Below are 17,366 nucleotides of genomic sequence, written 5' to 3' on the forward strand. Positions count from 1 at the left end.
GCAAGTTCATCGCAAAACCTGTGATCCCCTCTTAATAGTGCGGGATCCCTATACTCAAGAATAGTAAATTTAAAGGATAGGCTACATCATCTTTTCTCAATCCCGAGCCTTCTTGACATATAAGTCCCGATCTTCTCAGGCCACCTTGGCACACAATTCTCGATCTACTAAGAGTACTTGCCATCCTGAGATACACTCAACAAATAAGATTAGTTTCCTATGTATGTGTTGTCATTAACACCAAAACTCGATTAAGGGCATGACTGCACTTTCAATCTCCCCCTTTTTGGTAGTTGATGACAACATATACATAGCTCTCGAAAGATTTAACATACATTTTAGCTTTGGAGAGATTTAGTACGGAGCTCCCCCTTAGTATGTGCATGGTAAAATAACGGAGCTCCCCCTTAATGTGTGTATCGAAAATATCATGTGACTTAGTAAAGATAATAGATCATCATATGAAGTAATAGAGCAAAACATAATAGCATACGATGATATCATAGCAATCACGACATTCATAGATAACCATACATAGTGCATCACAGTCGTTTATCCATTCCATTATACAAACATGCAAATTGAGTTTAAAAACTAAATCTCCAAAGACTAAAACTAGGATACATTACTCCCCCTTTGGCATCAATTACCAAAAAGGGAGGCACCAAAAGCATCAACCATGCTCAGAGATCATCAGCAGCATCATCCTCATCATCCTCATCCTCAGGCAAGCCACTGCCACCAGCCTCGTCAAGAAAATCAGCCCACTCAGGACCAGATGGGAAGCCAAAGTCAGAAGGAGGAACAGCAGGAAGATCCTCATCGTCACTCACATCAAGAGCGCTCGAGTCTCTCAGACAAGCCTTGAGGGCATTCTTGGAGGAGACGAGGCGAGAAACCACATCATGAGTTTGACCGCACTGGAAAGAGAAAGCCTTCATCATGGCAGAATGTGCCTTGCCAATGAATTTGGCAAAGCGACCGAGAGGAGCTGAGCTGGATGAAGGGGTTGCTGACCAGGCAGCAGTGCGGCGAGTGGAGGTGGATGAGGTTTTCTTAGGAGCATAGTCATCCGCCATGTGATTGGGAATGGCCCATTTGTGATGCGTGTGAGTGGGAGCAACAGTGAATTCAGCAACATGGTGAATAAAGGCCTGGATGAAGGGGGCATGAGGGAAGGCTCTCTTGTATTGAAGACTAGCGAGCCGAATCTCATGCTAGAGAAAGTGAGGCACATTAATCTTGCGCTTGGGGACTCGTGTAAATGTGACATGATATCAATACAATAGTCGCTGCAGGTTCCCCTATCACCCATCTTGGGATAGATGGTGCAGATAAGACACTGAAAAATGATAAAGAAGGGAGAGCGCCAGATGGATACTTAGTTAAGATCCTTCATCCGCTCGTCTGCATCAAGTTCACGAAGTGGTTTGAGGAGAAGGTCACACGCCTCAACGGGCTTATGTGCATGGTTAGGATCATTCTTATGGATTTTGGTGCCGGAGTCGGGGAAACCGAGTGCGGCAACAAACTCATCATAAGAGGCTGTGAACTCAACATCAGAAGTCATCCAGCGAACAGTGTTGTTTGAGCCAAAGAAACACGTGTCATAAAATTGATGAATAGCGCCACTGTTAAAATCGCACCGAAAAGCAAAGGGGGCAGCGAGCCCCGATGACTCAATGAGCTCAATGGCACCCGGGTATTTCGCTGGATGAGTGCGAATATGCTCAAGATCAATATAATGATGTACTGAGAGACCCTTAGGAACGATGACAGTAGAAAATATGTCCGCTTGGACATGTGTGTGGAAACGTGAGTCCATAGAGTCACGTTCAACAGAAAATTGGTTAACATCGCGGCGGAATGTAAAGTAGGAAGACTTAGGAACCTTGGTGAAGTCCTTGACTTCACGACCTAAAGTAGGAGGAGGTTCAAGGGAGATGCGACGAGCATCACCTTCGGGCTGTTCAGGAGGGGGCGGTGGCATATATGAGGGCCTGCGAGTCCCCGGCTTCGGCATAGTCTTCCGAACGGCAACGTATTTAGCACGTTCCTCAGCTGCAAGCTCATCCTAGAAATCAAAGCCATCAGACGAGGAGTGGGGCTGTGGAGGAGGACGTCGGGCGAGCCGTTTGAAGGGACGGCGTGGTACATCGGAGTCATCCGACCCCGTGCCAGTAGGGGCACGAGCATATGAGCCAACAGAGTTCTTCCGGGCAGTGTGCTTAATCTTGGGCATGATGGAAAAAGGCCTACACGATTGGAAACCCAATGGGGAACGGTCACGGTCAAAACACATGAACGACCACATGAACTAGTGAGAAGGGGGAACCAATCACGAGAGAGACCGAGAGGATACCTGCAGATCGAGAGAGGAGAGGAATGGAAGAAGGATCCCACGGAGGAGAACAACCAGATCGCGGGGCCTGGCGGTGAGGTCGCAGGGTCGAGCTCCTCAGGCAGCTGGCGGCGGCTGTGGAGGCGGCTATGAGAAAGGGGGGCGCGTGGGGGCTAGGGCAAGGCCCAACCCGCGCCCCTCTATTTATAGAGGCTCCCGATGTGTCAGACGTCCGACGGGCGTCAGACGTCCGGAGAGCATCAGCCGTCGGACGACCGACATGTGCCGGATGTCCGGAGTGTGTTCAGCCGTCGGACGTCTGAGACTCGTCGGATGACCAAGAGAGAAGTAGACAGAGGCAATTTCTGGGATCTGGATGATGAGGTGATTTGACATGGTTTATCACAAGGGACACCCAACAGAGTTGCCTACAAGAATTATATATACTACTTGTGAAGGTAGTTGATTTATGCATATTATAGGGTTAAAACAAAAATTATGACGTGAGTGCTAGTGACTCCCCCTAAATGCATGCCGACATCAAGACAAGAACATAATGTGAGTGTGTGCATGTGTACATGATTTCAAGTTATGTTATCAAGCTCCAAGATACCAAGTTCATGCCTAAGTTGACAGAATCTTGCTATGCAAAGTGGCTTGGTGAAAATGTCAGCGAGCTACATGTCGGTACCCACATGAGCAATATCAATGTCACCCTTTTGCACATGGTATCTCAAGAAATGATACGTAATATCAATATGTTTTGTGCGAGGGTGATCAATGGGGTTCTCGGAGATCTTGATGGCACTTTCATTATCACAGAGAAGAGGCACGTGTCGATACGTGATGCCATAATCCTTTAGGGTTTGCCTCATCCATAGCAGTTGGGTTGCACAGCTTGCGGCTACAATATATTCAGCCTCGGCCATGGAGAGAGAAACACAATTCTGCTTTTTCGAGGACCAACTTACCAAGGAACGTCCAAGAAACTGACATGCACCGGAAGTGTATTTCCGTCCCACTTTGTCACCAGCCCAATCCGCATCGGAGTACCCAATAAGATCGAACTTTGCATCCTTAGGGTACCATAGGCCTAACTTTGGGGTGTGAACAAGGTATCTAAGAATATGCTTAACCGCCGTATGATGGATTTCCCTAGGGGAAGCTTGAAATCTAGCACATATGCCTACACTTAACATGATGTCCGGTCTAGATGCACAAAGATAAAGTAACAAACCAATGATAGAGCGGTAAGTAGATGGGTCAAAAGGAATACCGTTGGTGTCTTCATTTAGAACAACATCTATGGCCATGGGTGTCTTCATTGGTTTAGCATTTGTCATATCAGATTTTTCTAGAATGTCCTTGAGGTATTTAGTTTGAGACAAGAAAATTCCTTCTTGAAATTGTTGTATATGAAACCCAAGAAAGAACTTCAGGTCCGTGTTGAGTGACATCTCAAAGGTCTTGGTCATGGAGGCCGCAAACTTCTTGCATAAATGGATGTTAGGAGAACCAAAAATGATGTCATCCACATAGATTTGGCATAAGATCAAATCACCGTTTTCCCTCTTAGTAAAAAGAGTGGGATCGATCACCCCTCTCACAAAGCCATCATCGAGTAAGAACTTCTTAAGATGATCGTACCAAGCACGGGGTGCTTGTTTGAGGCCATACAGAGCCTTGTGAAGCTTTTACACATGGTTTTGTGATGGGGGTCAACAAACCCAGGTGGTTGTGATACATATACCTCTTCTTGTAGAGGACCGTTAAGGAAGGCACTTTTCACATCCATTTGATGCAAAGTAAAACCATTGAAAGTAGCATAGGCCAATAGAATGCAAATGGATTCAAGACGAGCAACAGGGGCGAAAGTCTCACCAAAGTCCAAACCTTGAACTTGGGAGTACCCCTGTGCTACTAACCTTGCCTTGTTGCGGAGGACAGTCCCATTCTCATCTTCCTTGTTCTTGAAGCTCCATTTAGTTCCAATGACATTGTGTTCCTCAGTTGGTCGTTCTACCAATGACCATACTTTGTTGCGTGTAAAACTGTTGAACTCTTCTTGCATAGCAAGGAGCCAGTCATTGTCACACAATGCATACTGAACCCTGTGTGGCACAGTACTAGAGACAAACGAAAAGTGAGCACAAAAGTTTGTTAATTGTTTACGAGTCACTCTACCTTCCGACACGCCGGTGAGGATTTGATCAATATCAACACGACCGGCCACACGTGGCATGATGGAGGTCAGGGTTTCACGAGGTTCGACTTCGTTTCCATCATCAACATCCTCAACATATAGATCATTAACGTGCGGTGGAAGATATTCCTCTTCGCGTTGCACCTGTTGAGGTTCATCATCAACCATATCCATACTTTGGTCTACCTCTTGAAGGTCAACTTGTTCTTGAGTGTGATTAGGGTGAGAGACATGTTCTCCCACTTGATCCTGAACAACTGGCATGATATGTGTGCTATCTTGTGGAGGTACGGGCAGTGAACTGTCTTGAGGATGCGAAATACTCTTATCATCCTCATCATCATCATGGGGTTTTTGTTCCATGAGAATAAGTGCACCTACACCCATGTTCAAGATATCTTGTGAGGAATCTTCTTCACCTGCATCACTTAGATCAACTTGCTCCCCATGGGAGCGGTTAAATTCATCAAACGCCATGTCACAGGTTTCTATAACACATCCAGTGGATTTGTTGTAGACTCTGTAGGCGTGAGAGTTTGATCCATAGCCAACAAAAATCCCTTCAGTTGTTTTGGATTGAAATTTTCCTAACCGGTCCCGTTTGTTGAGGATGAAACACTTGCATCCAAATACACGAAAGTACTTGACATTGGGCTTGTTCCCGGTTAGGAGCTCATATGGAGTCCTTTCCAATATTGGTCGAAGGAAAAGCCGGTCTGATGCTTGACATGCTGTGTTGACAGCCTCAGCCCAAAAACTATGTGGTGACTTGTATTCGTCTAACATGGACTTTGCCATTTCCACAAGTTTCCGGTTCTTCCTCTCAGCTATACCATTTTGCTGAGGGGTGTAAGGTGCGGAGTACTGATGTTCAATTCCCTCATCTCTAAGAAATTCTTCTAGGGTGTAATTCTTGAACTTGGAGCCATTATCACTTCTTATTGCCTTGATGACCTTGTCAAACTTGCGCTGGACTTGTTTGGCAAAATCAATGAAGGTGATCTTCGTCTCGTCCTCGGACTTGAGGAAGAATACCCATGTGTATCTTGAGTGATCATCAACAATGACTAGTCCATACTTTTTCCCACCAAGACTTTCCCATGAAGGAGGCCCAAACAGATCCACATGAAGGAGCTCTAACGGACTTGAGGTGGATACAATATTCTTGGGTGGGTGTTTTGATTGATGTTGCTTCCCAGCTATGCATGCACTGCACACACGATCTTTCTTAAAAGATACATTAGTTAGTCCAAGGATGTGATTGCCTTTTAAGGGATTTTGAAGATTTCTCATGCCGACATGGGCGAGCCAACGATGCCACATCCATCCCATGTCAGCCTTGGCTATCAGACAAGTTGTACGGAAAGTGCTCTCTTTCGAGAAATCAACCGTGTAAAGGTTGCCATCCAACTCTCCAACAAAGTCCACTTCGAGAGTGTCTCTCTTAAAGACTTTCACATCCGTTAGTCTGAATAGTGTGTCATAACCAACGGAAGCCAATTGGCGAACTGAAAGCAAATGAGATTGAAGAGATTGGACAAGCATGACATTTGCAAGAGACATGTCATTACTGATTGCCACCTTGCCCAACCCAATTACCTGCCCTTTCGACCCTCCACCGAATACAATGCTCATGTATGGTCGAATGGCTTGCATGAAGTCATAGAGCAAGTTACTATCTCCGGTCATATGGTTGGTGCATCCACTGTCGATCACCCATTTGACTCCTCCGGAGAAAACAACCTATACACGAATTAAGACTTGGTTTGAGGTGCCCATTTCGTCATGGGGCCTCTCACATTAGTTACAAGAGTCTTAGGGACCCCAATAGCATAAAACCGGAATGCATTACGGGGACCAACAAATTTAGCATAAACCTCTCCTTCCTTTGATTTGCAAAGTACATAGGATGGAGGCATGAAATCAGTTGTCTTGTTGAGAGTGGGCAAACTCCTAGTGGCCGACCCACTCACAACCTTACCTTTCTCCTTGTGTCCCTCTCGTACAAATATTTCTTTAAGCGGGATGGTGCACTTGAGAGGAGATACACTTTTCTCGGCGGTGCTTGGATTGAACCCAAGCCCTTCCTTGGCAAAAACTTCATTGTGTTGACTTAAGATCTCATTGAGAGTCTTTTGTCCTTGTGCACATGTCATGAGACCTCTATCTAGCTGTGCCTTTAGCGAACAGTTTTCCTCAAGAATAGATGCTAGTTCACTACTAGAGTTAGCAGTGTAGGTATCAACATTAATAGTAGGTGAGGAGTAAGCCTTAGCTAGAGTGTCAAGATAAGTAACCTTGAGTGCCTCAAAGATCTTTGTAAGAACAGTGAGTTTCTCTTCCTTGTCCTTGAGAGACAAGGATAGGCGCTCACATTCCTTAGAAAGGGAAGCATGAGAATTCACAAGTCGGTTTTTATCATTTAATAACTCTTTGCACACAGATTCAACCTTTTTCAAGGAGGCAAGACCGTTAGCATGTTTATCAAGGTTTTCACCAACTTTTGAGCATAATGCATCATTTTGTGCTTCCTCGTACATGACTTTCTGCTCAAGGATTTCATTCCTTTCCTTCTCCTCAGTGACGAGGGTTTCGAGTTCCTTGATGGTATTGGTGTGCTTACTCACCATTTCCATAAGTATGTGAAACATAGTGAGCTTCTTTCCTTTAAGAGAGCACATAAATTTGTTTATTTTGGCAAACATAGGATGATCTAAGTCATTGTCCTCATAGTGATCTTCCGCATCAAGGTACTCATCAGATGAGGCAGAAGCTAGACTGAAAGAGTTTAACCGTGGGGTTACCTTAACCTTATCATGGGAGCTTTGGTCTTCCTCAACTTCTATGGCAGTCTTTGCCATCAAACACTTGTGGGCGTTCCCTTGTAGTCTTTCATATAGTTGTAGTGAACAACATCGCCACTTTTGTTGACTAGCCTCAAGGTGTTTTGTGTATCCTGAGCTACTCCGGCAACCCCACCAACGTCTTCTGGATATGATTCTTCTTGTGCAACCATTGCTCTTCCATCTCTTCTCTTGAGCTTGGAGTTCATAGGGTTTGGCAATTTCTTCTTTACAAAGGTCTTTGGAAACCTTGGTTTATCTTCTCTCTTCTCATAAGGGCAGTCATTGGAGAAGTGGTTGGTTTCCTCACAGTTATAGCATTTTCTTACCTTCTTCTTTGGGAGTCTTCCCTTGAATTTTCCTGCACTGAACTTCTTTACAAAGAGAGCAATGTCCTCATAAGATGGGCTTTCATCAGAGTCAGCATCATCACCATCTTCGTAGTCTTCATCACCCTCTTCTTCTTCACTTTCTTCTTCGTCACACTCATGCTTGGCTTTCAAAGCAAGATTGATCTTTGATGTTGAAGTGCCATGCATGGCAAGGTGCTTTGTTGCATTTGCCTTTGACTCTTCAAATAATTGGAAAGTGGATATGATGTCATCTGGGGTCATTTCTTTGAACCCATGGTGCTACCTTATGTCCCACACCATTTGATGGTGGTACGGAGCAAGGGCATGAAGTAACTTGTCCATGAGAAATCTCTTGGTCAGGTTGAAACCATCTTGCGTCTTGTCACAATCTCATGACTCAATGTCTAAGGCGAGAGTCATGAGCCGTTCTAGCAGTTGCTTGGGAGATTCACCCTTTTCCATACAGAAGTTCTGCAATTTCCCCTTCGCAATTTCATATTGAGCAAGCCGAAGAGTGGAGGTACCGGTCTTGGTCCTTATAATGCTATCCCACAGTTCCTTGGCGCTTGTGATGTGTATGTAAGGTCTCCGTTGCTTGTCATTCATTCCTTTTCTTATGCACATGATCGCAGTGTCGTTGAGATGCTTGTCATAAGTTTCTCTGGGAGTGAGGCACCTTGGATCTACAGGATGGTAGCCATGCTCGAGGATGTCCAACATCTCATCATTGGCGTACCTAAGATGATCCTGCATACCAACTCTCCACAAAGCAAAATCGGAATTGTCATCAAGCAAAGGAGGTTTTCCTCCAGGATAGTACTTAGGTTTCTCAACTTGAGATCTAGCAAAAAGCCATGGAACACTGGTTTGGTTATTGCCTGGAGGTTGTTGGCCAAATGAAGAACCGGGCACATTTTGCCCTGAGGCCCTCGGAGACGTGGCTGTCCCCGTGGTTAATGATGCCAGTCTTATTTGGACCAAGGCCTCAAGAGAAGCATCATGCTCCTCTTTTTGCTTGGCAAGGGCCCGTTCCAGGTCCTCAGAGGTGAAGGACCTGACTTCCATGGAAGTCCCGTCCCTCTCCACTCGAGCTATAGTAATGGGAGTCCCGTCCATCTCGCTCTAGGGCGGTTAAGCCACAAGAATAGAGCACGAGGCTATGATACCAATTTAAAAGGATCGAGATGGACCTAGAGGGGGGGGTGAATAGGTACAGTTCCAAATTTTAATAGCTACTTAGCAATTTTAGGCAATGGTGCGGAATATGAGCGTGAGCCTAATAATTGCAAAGACAAAGAGTAAGCTATTTAGAGTAAAGTAAGGCAGCCGGTAAACAATAATCAAATGCAAGTACGTAATAAGGATTAACATAAGTAGAGAGTTAGGGTTAGGGATAACCGAAACTCCAAGAGAGACGAGGATGTATCCCGGTGTTCACTTCCTTGGAGGGAAGCTACGCCACCGTTAGAGGGGCGGATGTTACCACGAAGGCACACCAACGCCATGAAGGCTCACCCTATTCTCCCTTTGAGACAACACCACGAAGGCGTTTCTCAACCACTAGTGGTAAGCCTTGAGGTGGCTTCCAAACCCTCACAAACTTTTCAGGGGGTAATGACAATGGTTTGATTCCTCTCCGAAGACTACTACCGCCTAGGAGTCTCCAACCTCCAAGAGTAACAAGATCACGGGGATTGCTCAAAACTTGCTCAAATCACGAATCGCTTTGGTGGAGAGGAGGAGAAGGAGACGATCTATCTTTTGACTGGAACAACACTCAAAGGGGCTCACAAATGCTCTTGGGATCTAAGATTGGGTGTAGGCAAGAGTGAGTGAGGAAGAAAGTGTATTTGTAAGTGTTCTTGCTGTGTTGGTCAGCCACTCACGAAGTGGGAGGGGGTATATATATAGTGGGGAGTCTAAAGTAACCGTTGGGGTCACTTAAGTCTGACAGTGGTCGGACATCCGGCAGTTCTCGGATGTCCGGACGCCCACAAGGGGTCGGACATCCGACAGGGGTCGGTCGTCCGAGGGATGTATATATATCAGGAATCACTGTATAGATGAACAGGGACCGGACGACAAGGGGAGGCCAGAATTCTGAGTTATTTGACTCTGGATTTCTCTGGTGCAAGGTTCCGGTTTTCCAAAGTGGTCGGGCGTCCGGCCCTCGGACGTCCGGAGGGAGCCAGAAGTCCGAGTTTTGACTCTGGATTTCTCTGGTATAAGGTTCCGTATTTCCGAAGTGGTCGGGCGTCCAGTCCTCGGACGTCCGGAGGAAGCCGGAAGTGCGAGTTATTTGACTCTGGATTTCTCTGGTACAAGGTTCCGGATTTCCGAAGTGGTCGGGCGTCCGGCCCTCGGACGTCCGGAGGAAGCCGGATGTACGAGGCATTGGTTCTGTTTTGAGATAAAAGCAGAGTAGTGGAGATGTGGTATGAGCAGAAAAGTAGAGGTGTAGTATGAGCAAGTTCATCGCAAAACCTGTGATCCCCTCCTAATAGTGCGGGATCCCTATACTCAAGAATAGTAAATTTAAAGGATAGGCTACATCATCTTTTCTCAATCCCGAGCCTTCTTGACATATAAGTCCCGATCTTCTCAGGCCACCTTGGCACATAATTCTCGATCTACTAAGAGTACTTGCCATCCTGAGATACACTCAAGAAATAAGATTAGTTTCCTATGTATGTGTTGTCATTAACACCAAAACTCGATTAAGGGCATGACTGCACTTTCACTTGAGAGGTTGTAGTAGCCCCGCGGGTTGCTGATGCTTAGCCTTAACTTGCTGGCACACATCGCACCTGGCCACATACGACGCGATTTCCCTCTTCATGCCGTGCCAACAGAATCTTTCTCAGAGATCTTGATACATCTTGGTACCATCGAGGTGGACGGAGTAGGGTGTATCATGAGCTTCCCATAGGATCAGATCCTTGAGTTCAGCCTTGTTGGGTACGCATAAACATTTCCCAAACCACACCACTCCTTGATCATCCTCGAAGAATCCCGGGGCCTTGCTTTCTGGAATCTTCTTCTTGATACCTTCAATGCTCCTATGGCCCTTCTGGGCTCCCTTGATGTCATCTTCCAGCATGAGTTTGACTTCGAGGTTATCTAGGAATCCAGATTCCACTAGTTCCAATCCGAAGTTCTCCAATTCTTCATATAAGGCGAGCTGCCTTTCCTTAAGCATGACGTTTAAGGTGCCGGTCTTCCAACTCAAAGCATCAGCCACTATGTTTGCCTTACCGGGGTGATATTGAATGCTGAGGTCGTAGTCCTTGATTAACTCCAACCATCTCCGTTGCCTCATATTCAATTACCATTAGGTGAATATATACTTTAGACTCTTGTGGTCAGTGTATATTTCACATCGTTTCCCCAGAAGGTAATGTCGCCATGTCTTCAGAGCATACACTACAGCTGCCAACTCGAGATCATGGGTGGCATAGTTCTCCTCATGCAGGCGCAGTTGCCGTCACAAGTATGCCACGACTCTGCCATCCTAAATTAGAACCCCACCTAGCCCGGTCCTTGAGGCATCACAATATATCACAAACTCCTTGCTGATATCCGGAGTGGCCAATACCGGGGTGGTGGTTAGCCTCTTCTTCAACTCTTGGAAGCTTGCCTCACATTCCGGCGTCCATTCGATCTTCTTGCCTTTCTTCAAGAGCTGAGTCATAGGTCGGGCGATGCGGGAGAATCCTTCTACGAACTTGCGTTAATACCCTGCGAGTCCGAGGAAGCTCCTGACTTCCTTCACGTCGATTGGCGATTCCCAGTTGGTTACCGTGGTAATCTTAGAGGGATCCACTGCCAATCCACTTGCTATCATGGTATGACCCAGAAATCCAACTTCGTTCAGCCAAAACTGGCATTTGCTGAACTTGGCATACAGTTGGTACTCTCGAAGCTTCTCCAATACTAACCTCAAGTGTTGCTCATGCTCTTCTTCAGACTTGGAAACGATTAATATGTCATCAATGAATACGACGACAAACTTGTCCAGGTATTCCATGAAGACCTTATTCATGAGGTACATGAAGTAAGCTGGGGCATCCGTCAATCCAAAGGACATGACAGTGCATTCGTACAGACCGTACCGGGTCACAAATGCCGTCTTTAGAATGTCTTCGGGTCGAATCTTCAGCTGGTAATATACAGATCGGAGGTCGATCTTGGAGAATACCTTGGCTCCATTTAGCTGGTCTAACAAGTCTTTGATCTTGGTGAGTGGATACTTGTTCTTGATCGTGACCTCATTGAGAGAACGGTAATCGACGCAAAGTCGGATTGTCCCATCCTTCTTGGACACGAAGAGAACAGGTGATCCCCAAGGTGACACACTTGGACGAATAAACCCTTTCCCGAGTTGCTCATCCAGTTGCTGCTTCAACTCCGCTAGCTCTTCAGATCCCATCCTGTAAGGCTTCTTATAGATAGGCCTTGATCCTGGCATGAGTTCGATGATGAACTCGATGTCTCGGTCAGGAGGCACCCCTGGTAGCTCATCAGGAAAGACGTCCGTGTATTCACAGACTATTGGCACTCGGTCAAGTCCTTCCTATGATAGGCTGTTAACTCGTGGCACTCGAGTGGGTACTGGCTCAGAGACATACTTGACTTTGACCCCTTGGTCACTTGTCATGGTAATGGCACTGTTAGCACAGTCCAAGATATTCTGATGCTTGGCCAACCAGTCCATACCGAGAATTACTTCTAGGCCTTGCGACTTAAGCACAATGAGATCCACTCAGAAGCTCGTCCCATTGATAACTATCCTGACCTTCCTACACCCTAGGTTGGTCCTCAAAACTGCTCCCGGGGTTTGAATTGCCATATGCCCACGAAGCAAGGTAGGTTCTAGACCACACTTTTCCACAAACTTTTGCGTGACAAAAGAATGCGAAGCACCACAATCAAATAATACTGTTGCTGGGGTAGAGTTGACGAGGAATGTACCCAGAATGCAGTCCGGGTCTTCCTGTGCCTCTTCCGCGGAAATATGATTAATCCGCCCCTTGTTGTGATACTGCTGATTGCGGGGAGCCTGGTTCCTGCCTGGTGCTCCTTGGCCTGGATTTGGCGCATTGGGGCGCGGAGCATCGGGTTTCTTGTTGGGGCATTGCCTGGAATAGTGCCCTGGTTGTCCACACCCGAAATAGGTAACTTGCGCTGGACGGTTGGTCTTGCCGCCACCGTTGAGTGCTTGCTGGCTTGGCGTTGACTTGCTGCTGAGGTTGGTAATTCTGGTGGAATGTTGGGTGCTTGTATTGCTGCTGCTGATAGTTGGGTCTTCCCGGGGCTGACTGCCATGGTCGTGGTTTCGAGCTAATCGGTCCTCCACTACCCATTAGCTTGTGCTTACGGGTGTCGTCCATTGCACGACGCTTGTCTTCCAACATAAGAGCCTTATTAACCAGGTCACTGAAGGTACGACATTCACAAACAACCAGCTGATACTGGACTGACTGCTGCAGCCCTTCCATAAAGTGCTCCACTTTGGCAGCCTCCGTGCTGACATCTTCGGGTGCGTATCTTGATAGGAGGTTGAAATTCTGCAAATACTCCTTGACAGATCCACTGCCTTGCCTTAAGGCTCAGAATTCTCGCTTCTTAATGGTCATCATTCCCGAAGGAATGTGAGCGGCGCGGAATCCATCCTTGAACACGGCCCAAGTGATGACTTGCCCGGCTCGCATGATCTGAAATCCATCCCACGAGGCTCTGGCTGTGCCTCCAAGACAGTGGGTTGCATAGAGGACTTTCTCATTGTCATCAGTGCACTTAACCAGCGCGAGAAGGTCTTCAATAGTGCAGATCCAATCATCGGCATCCAAGGGTTCATTCGTCTCCGTGAATATGGGTGGCGTAGTCCGCATAAACTCAGAGAGAGTTGAGCGACCGTTGCCATTCCCGTTCTGCGGCGGGTGGTTCACCAAGGTTTGAGCTAGCTGCCGGATAGCGGCATTGTTGGCTCGACGCTCCTCTCGAAGAGCTTGAAGGAACTGAGCCATGGTCAAGCTTTCAGGGGGAGGTGGTGGCGGTGGAACATCGTCTTGCTGCGCGTGGTGATCTCCAGCTTGAGCTTCCCCTCCGGTTCCCTGCTGCTGTCCTGAAGAGGCAGAGCCAGGGTTGCCAAAGGTGCTATTGCGAGTTGCGTTCACCATCCTATCAGGGGAGTAGACATGTCAATTTTTTCCAAACTGGTTGCACTCAAAAGGGATGACTTCAAGTAAAGAGGGGGTCTGGTGTCGTGGTAGTGTGCAAGATTTTTATGACAATGGTTTTGAAAAGAACTACCGCATTAAATTTAAAACAAGTGATGTAGTCGCTCACAAGCTGCTTAAGGCAGAATGCGACTTGCATCCAACAGGTTCACACAACATCCGGGGTCATAAGATCCTGATACAAGAATTCCTACTCTCGGTACATCCTATGCTGCTAGGCGATAGACTGTGCGGTCTCATAGGCCGGCTCTGTGGGATCTTCGTCTTCATCTTCCTCTCTATCTTCATCTTCATTAGTGCTTCCCTTCCTTGAGGGAGTAGGGGAAGGAAGTGGACCATCTCGACGTCTCTTGGTTGGCGAGGTAGCGAAGAGTTCGGTGTACTCTTCTGCGGTTAAACGACGACTCTGAAGAGGAACGTCCTGAAGCGGGGGTATTCCTCCTCGGAAAGCAAAACCAGGTGATATTACGGGTGCTCCTTCTTTCTTCACCTTGTGGTTCTTCATCTTCTCCATACGAAGTAGGTCCTTGACTTGGTGTAGCTCTTGGCGGATCCTAGTCGACTCCTTGATCAAAAAATGCATCAAGGTGTCCGAGGAGAGGCTGAAGTAGGTCTGAAACCTCAATGGCATCCCTTCCTCGGATGAGGGGCTGAGTGTCCAACTCCCGTCTACCTTATCTTTAACATAAGGTAGGTGACGAGTAGCTGGCTCGTCCACCATCTCAGGAAGGATGTCGCGGAGTCGCATGAGTGCCTCTCGTGCTGCAGTCTCCACGGCCAACATCAGATCCTCCATCTGTGGCCCTTCAACGAACCAGCTAGTTGGGGAGTCGTTAGCCTTCACTATCACGTCCATGTGATACTCCTTGGTGTCGGTGTTGACCCAGTGTTCGTGGTAGAGAAAGATGGGCGTGCGACGTACTAGACACTTCTCGAGGCTATTGCTCAAAATCAGAGGGAAGCCCGTTTCCAGAAGCATATCGGGTACGGCGGCCATCTACAAGGTGTAGAGGAGAGGGTTAGAAATATTTAGTGGGTGCTATTCTCAGGTCAATCTTATGTGCACTAATCGTTTCGGCTATCGTCCATGCTTCCTAAGGCTTCCTATAGTCAGGATGGCTCTGATACCAGCGCTGTGGGGACCCCAACTTACTAGTCGAGAATCGTCGTGCTCAGTGATCCCAGAGATCAATGCTCAACGAACACAGATACCGAATAAAAGAGTCTTACATCCAAGTACCGATTATTACAACACATGACCGAAGGGTCAAGTTCACAAGACATGGCCTAAGGCCAAATCACTCGGATACACTAACAACGGAAAGCAAAGGGCAAAGCGGGTGCCCATGCCATCAAGCCTACACCGACAGACATTCTGACTTGGAAGCGTCCTAGTTTGGAGGGGCGTCTCCGAAGACGTACTCATCTCCAAACTCCGGTCCCTCCATGTCTGGTCAATAACATAACCAGTGGCAAGCCAATGAGTGCTTTGAATGTACTCGCAAACAACCCATGATATAATCAACGAAAGTGAAGGATAACAATATAATACATCTTTCGTGTAACTCATCTGGGTGGAATGATCATGAATATGCATCAAGTTAAAGAATTACTTTTGAAGAACAGGTTACATATATCAATATATCTGTCGAGGGCTGAACCATCCGGGTTCACCCTATATGCCAAGTCACCGATCTTGGTCATATCATTGCTATCAAAACAACACCTTTCTCATCACCACACACACACTCACACTCACACACACTTGGTTTATGTGGAAATAACTGGACGTAGTTTAAGAAGGACTACCCAACTGTCATTGACCGTGGACGCGGCTATTCGAATAGTTTACACTCTGCAGAGGTAGTATGCTGGACCCACGAGATCCGGGTAACTTCCGTGTCATCCACGACTCGCGGTATATCATATACCTGAGGTAAGTACCCGATCAATGCCTTTCCCCTGACGATACTAGACAAAGAGATCCACTCAATTGGTACCCAGCCCACATGTTGTACGTCTTACAAGCACCAACTCTGGATAGTAACAACCATGCGGGGACCAACGGTGTGACTGGAACTCATAAAAATGGCATAGTCGTCCTACCCGGCACGACCCCATCACGAGAGTGACCACACATCACTCCCGCCACTAGTAATGTGGATCTTTGCTAGCACCGACCAGAGTAATTAAGATAGCCTCGTCCCATAAGGGGTAACGTGGTCGTACTGGTAAGGTTGGGACGGTCGACACATCATAAATCTAATCCCATTTCCGAAACCATACTCACACAAATACCGGGTGCATCACTTCACCAAAAGTGACCACCTAACTCATCATCACCCTCGGGCATTAGTGGCACCCAACGGGGTTTTCATAAACTCTTGCTTTATGACAACAACATGCTCATGATGTTAGTATTTCTGTCTGTACTTGTCAACATGGTATTAGCATGACCCTCAAGGGGTAGGGTCAAGCTCAACGCATGTGCTCCGGGGGAGCCTTCTGTAAAATCATATCAAATGATTACCGGCACTTATGATCATATGCAATGGGGATACTTGCTATTTTAACATGCAAAGTAACATATGCTCAGTCATGGTCAAAGGGCTGCTTGCCTTGGTCAGCTAAGTATCCGGGGTCTTCGAGGTCTTTCGCTCCGATTCCCTCGTCACACGGATTTTCTATCGTCGATAAAACAGTAAATAAGAAATAGCTCACACAGAAACAATACACAAAGTTATTTTAAAAATGTTCTCCATTACAGATAAATCTAAGGTATCATTTAAAAAATATTTGCCTTAGTTTTTCTTGAAGGAATATTTGTGAAATCAACTAAACAGAAGCAAAACTATTCCAATTCAGTCCTTTTTATTAATATAAAATAGAATAGTTGTTGGAAAAATTCATCCAAGCATATCATTAAATACTACACATTTTTAGATGAATAACAGTGGAGGAATTATATTTTTACACTATTTAAATGTTTTTATAAAAATCCTAGAAACCAGGGTTTAAAATAAAAGAAAAACTGGCTAACTCCCGGCCTGGCTCGGCCCAGAGCTGGGCTGGCCCATGGCCAGCTGACAGCCTGCCCAGGCGCGCGCGCCGTCAGGTTTGAACCTGACACGCGGGGCCCTGCGGTCAGCGGCCGAGGTCAGCGCGGGGGAGGAGGCTGGGCCACCGACAGGTGGGGCACACCTGTCGGGGTCGTCTCCTACCTTCGGCCAGAGAAGAGGAGGAGGACGCCGACGAGGTTGCCGACGCGCTCATGCCCCAACAAACACATGAATGGGTTCGCCTTGCTGTCGCCTACCTGCTGGTGGTCGAAACAACGACGGGGAGGCAGGGGTTCGCCGGCGATGAGGAGGTCGTGGCGGAGGAGTT

Source organism: Hordeum vulgare, chromosome 4H (assembly GCF_904849725.1).
Source record: "Hordeum vulgare subsp. vulgare chromosome 4H, MorexV3_pseudomolecules_assembly, whole genome shotgun sequence".
Classification (NCBI taxonomy): Eukaryota; Viridiplantae; Streptophyta; class Magnoliopsida; order Poales; family Poaceae; genus Hordeum; species Hordeum vulgare.